This window comes from Triticum dicoccoides, chromosome 6B (assembly GCF_002162155.2).
Source record: "Triticum dicoccoides isolate Atlit2015 ecotype Zavitan chromosome 6B, WEW_v2.0, whole genome shotgun sequence".
NCBI lineage: Eukaryota > Viridiplantae > Streptophyta > Magnoliopsida > Poales > Poaceae > Triticum > Triticum dicoccoides.
Genome location: NC_041391.1, coordinates 600919163 through 600924012, shown reverse-complemented (window position 1 = coordinate 600924012; position 4850 = coordinate 600919163). Strand labels below are relative to the sequence as shown.

At 37.3% G+C, this 4850-nt stretch overlaps 1 long non-coding RNA gene across 3 annotated transcripts in view; it reads left to right on the top strand.

Moving 5' to 3' along the window:
• LOC119324537 overlaps positions 1 to 4644 on the top strand; it is a 9661-nt gene extending 5017 nt beyond the window's left edge. For 2 of the 3 annotated variants that reach the window (XR_005157010.1, XR_005157009.1), the window contains 5 exons: positions 799 to 1140; positions 3416 to 3611; positions 3779 to 3877; positions 3953 to 4015; positions 4288 to 4644. This is a non-coding gene — a long non-coding RNA (uncharacterized LOC119324537). Of the gene's footprint in view, positions 1 to 798; positions 1141 to 1222; positions 1261 to 3415; positions 3612 to 3778; positions 3878 to 3952; positions 4016 to 4287 lie in introns of all 3 variants that reach the window. The other variant, XR_005157011.1, reaches the window with a different exon arrangement.
• Positions 4645 to 4850: the final 206 nt, after the last annotated feature.

Here is a 4850-nt window from a genome sequence, read left to right as displayed (position 1 = left end):
GACTCTGGTTCGTTTATCTTTTTCACGTAACACATATCCCACCAAACAGAAAATAAATGACTGAATTGTGTTTCTAGTCCAAGGAAGAATTTGAGACATTGTACCAGACTACCAGGGCGCACATCTGCACAGCTCAAGAGGTTGTTTGAGCATGCAAGATTTCAAATACAAAATCCCACGGAACATCCAAGCACAATTTTAAAAGCTTTAGTTGTGAAAAACTTGGCATTTGTTATAGAGAAATAAAGAATCTGAAATGAGATAGTTAAACCGCTGCACAGTGCGCTCACAAAAAATGTCAGCTCCACTCAAACTCATAGGAACAAATTCACATAAACAAAACGAAAGTCGAACATAATGAAATATGAGTGCTAAATGGAATGCTTTGCTGCATAGGGAGAGGAACTTTCTTCTCACCTTCATATATGGCACATATAGGACTTTGTACTCCAGCTATTTAGGAGTATCCTAAAGCCTAAGGGCAACAAAACCACTCACCACATTAGGGCAGCAAAATCACTCACCACATAGCAATGTGTTTATTTTATTGTTTTCTCTTCTCTTTGTAATATTGACAGATTAACAGATGGTTCATAATGGTGCTTCCTTCAATGTGACATCATACAATTAGATAGATCTAGATGTGACTGATCAAATGGTGGTCTAAAATAAATCCTCGTACAATTGAATAAATCTAATTGTGCACTAACTGAAAGCAGGCTAAAATAGCAAAGATAGTCTTACTTACACAATGAAATAGTATCAATACATATGCCTAAAGACAGTTTTTTGGGGCAGGGGGAGGCGGACTCTACACGACGAAGAGCACAACTATACAAATATCTCGAAAACATGAATATATGATGAAGAGCAGTAACCCTATAGAGGAAGAAGCAAGAAAAAGTTGTCGGAACAAAATGAACAGGATTTGCAGACTAAAACTGCGAGCAGTTGGTGGACCATGCAAATGTTTACATATCTGAAAGGAAAGTATAAAGAGATCCAGATACTACTCACTGTTCCAATTTGGAAGGGAAGGCTGAAATTGTTCAAGGTTGAGAAGAGAAATGAATGAACTGTGGAAGACAGTTTTTCTATCAGGAAACAACAACCTGCAGTTTTTCTATCACATACAGCAGGGTAATCAACTTCTCAACATAACATTGTTGTTTCCAATCAAGTTGATTGGTTAATAAGATTATATGCTATTGAAATATTGCAGTCACCTTGGGGTAATCAAACGGAAGAACTGTAATCATGGTAACATTTATTTCTGCATAATTCAACCTCCTACCTTAGTGACAAACCTTCTTGTGTGCTTTGCCTCTTCCATGACTACGACAACAACACTCCTACTACAGATTCCATCTAAATCTGCTGATAATGGAATGCAATGATTGGACATAGCATGATATTGAAAGTATTCAGATGAAGTAGGAAAGAACATAGATTACTCTTTTATGCAGAAAATAGCATTGATTATAAAGTTCAAAAAATGATCACATGATAAACTCGTGGAAATTATTTTTTTATTTTTTATATCACTCAAATATGTATGCCTTCACACAACTAGACTACTTCTCCAACGAACATCACTTCCAGCATGTCCCTAGCAATTGTGTCTTGAAAATTATATGCATGCATCAGCACACACTACTCCACAGGTACCGAAGTTCTTGCAAGCATATTTAGATGAAATAAAGTTACTGTTCTATGGTATACATGTTTGTTGTATGTGAATAATAATACCCACTGATTTCACTCTACATCAAAACATGGGCTAGTATACTGACACGAAAAAGGATTGTCGAATCCATCATTTTTGTTTACAATTTGACTACTGTGTTGAGCCGCCTTGCACTATTCAGGCTCATGAGCAGGGTTTGCTTCAGCTAGCCAATCAGTTACATTCCTATTGCATATCATCTTACTGAAGGTGAAGAGCAAACAAATTTCCATTCTATGTCCAACTCCAAATTTTTGATGGTACATTTAGACCACAACGGTAACATGTGTTTGGTGATTATCCCACCAAATGCCAGATCCTAGAAGCTCTTCAGCAGACAATGATAACCAAAATTCAAAGCATCAGAACAGCGTGACTTACTCAATCAGCCCCCTTCTTATGAGTTCTGTAGGCATTGCCATCCTTATTTACTTCATACCAGAAATAGGTTTTGGGTTTCTCATGAACTTGAACCGGCTTGCCGTGAATGTCACACCCTCCTTGGGAAATAGCAGTTATATTACAAACATATTGAAATATTACTCATTAGACAATTAGATGTCCGTGATGCATAGTAGCTAAGAAATTATGTCAAGATAAGAATTGATGAAGTAATCTTAATTAGCAAAGAACATCCAAACTGAACATGGATAACATGAGGTACAATTTCAGGAGTGCAGGTACCATTGTTGGCATGGGACTTGAGAAATTCTAAGATGGAATTGATTTGATGCTTCTGTTACAGTACATTTCATACATAAAGGAATGCAAAATAGACAGCTAGGTAACCCAAAACAATAGAAGAATGACCTTCTATTAGCGGATATGCAACACAACACACATGAAGATGGAGATTGTAATAGTAGTGAATGTAAAACAATGGTCTGTATTTTGAGTTATTCATTCTGCCATCCACACCATAACACATGGACACTTAAAAAATTAGAATTTCTTCTGAGGGTGATGATACATTTACCTTTGAGCAAATATGGAAGAGAATTATGTAGCCTAAAGCAGGGAGGGGTTCCAAGCTCGCCGTGGAGGTCGTTGGATTTGGTGTCGAGCTGAGGCATGGAGAGCCCTACCACCAGATCTAGTGCATCGGCAGTTCGAACTCCCTCGTCGCCACCATACTGCTGGAATTCAGCTCACCATTGGAGTCTCAAATCGAGCTCTCTCCCATTGGAGTATCCACGCAGATCTATCACCCCTTTGGCCCCGCTCGTATGGGAGAGAGGGAGGGAGCAGAACTTAGCCTCTACTCATTTCTGTTATATTAGCTGTCCAATCCAGCCTACAAAGGCTTCCTTCTCCCTCATAGCTTACTTAAGTACAAAACAGCATGGACTTGCCAACATTCGGAAAGATGGATAAATTATTCTTGCTTTATAGCTTATGGCGAATTGGTTAAGAGTTTTGAGGTACTCATATCATATCCTTAATTAACTTGAGCTAAAAATGCTAAACAAGAATCTCCCATAGATGTTGAAAGTGGCTTAATGTGGAATGTTAAGAGCAAATCATATGTATAATTAATGTATTACTGTGAAAGATAGAATTACTTGTCAAAATTAAAACTATCTAGTCAGTAGTTTTGAACCCATTGATTAGGTTCAACTAATGACGTTAGGATTTAACAAAAAAAACCATGTTAGTTATAAGATGATACTTATGGCTGTTCTAATGCAGATTCAGTGCATATTGTTGGTGGTCATTTGGGCATTAATGGAAATATGAAATGCAAGTGTGGAATTTCTCAGCATGCTTCCTACAGCAAGACATTTTTTTTCTGGAAGGTTTTCAAGAAGTAACTGAGATTTGTTTGTCGTTGGCTCATTTTGTGAATGGAAATGGGCGATGAAGAAAAGTTTGTGAAGTTGGTTTGGTAATGTTGACTCCTCAGTTCTTAATTGTAGGAGATGGTTTGTTTCTTAAATTTACTGCATGTTGTATTTGTAGTTTATTTCGTTCTATGTAGTTCTCGCTTAGGTCTTTGCTTAGGACTTCTCATTTTTTTGGGGGTGGGTCCTAACATTAACAGCGGATGAGCAGGCACGTCTCCTAAGGTACATAAGAGGAAGAGGAAGAGAAGCTCAATCAGTCTTGGCGGGGCAGGGCAAAAGAAGCAAAAGAAAAGACGAGTAAAAAGAGGTATCTGTTCAACTTTGTTTCTATGCAGAAGGCAACTTTGAAGTGTTGTATCTGACATCAATTGTGCATGTGCAGGTCAAAAGGGCAAAACAAAGAGACAAACTAAGAAAAAATACAAGAAAGGAGACGAAAAAGAAGGTATGCCATATCATTTTTGCATTCTACTTGTAGCAGCAACTGTAATGGATTAATGAATTGAATCCAAAACCTAATTACCTATGCACAGATGAAAACACAAAGAAAACTTCTATGTAATTGTTTAGAGTGCAACTTTGCCTAAGTGTTGTATCTTATATCAATTGTGCATGTGCAATTTAGCGCATTGAATCCAAAACCAAGTTATACATGCATAGATTAAAACACAAAGCGGACTTCTAGATCTGTTGCACTAACATTGCTGGTTCTCTTAGGTGTGGTGCTTACATTTAATGTAACGGACGACCCACTTGTCATGGACTCAGACGACTTCTTTGATAAGTATATTAGCAATGGAAGCGAGACAGATTCGCCGCAGAGTGTGGGTGTTCTACCCAACCCCCACAATCTTGTGTGGTGCTGTGTAATAGATTCAGCTTTGTTTTTCTCTTCACGTTTGTCCTGTTACGACTATTATTAAAAACTAGCAGGGTGACCCGTACATTTGCGTGGCTAGATTTGTTATGCTGACATTATATTTATTCATTTATTTTCATTATTTTATTAGCTTTGATATTTGTTTGGACATGAGGTGCAGGTTTATAATAATATAAAAGCATCTTGGAGTGTAATGTACATCTTAAGAAAATTTAATGGACTGAAAAATATTTCCATCAAGATTATTAATTTGTTGGTTAAGACTTTTGTCTAGTAGATGATGAAGCCATTGCGAGCAATAGACGGTACTCTCTCCGTTCCAAAATAGATGACCCACCTTTGTACTAAAGTTAATATAAAGTTGAGTCATCTATTTTGGAATGGAGGGAGTACTTCTAAG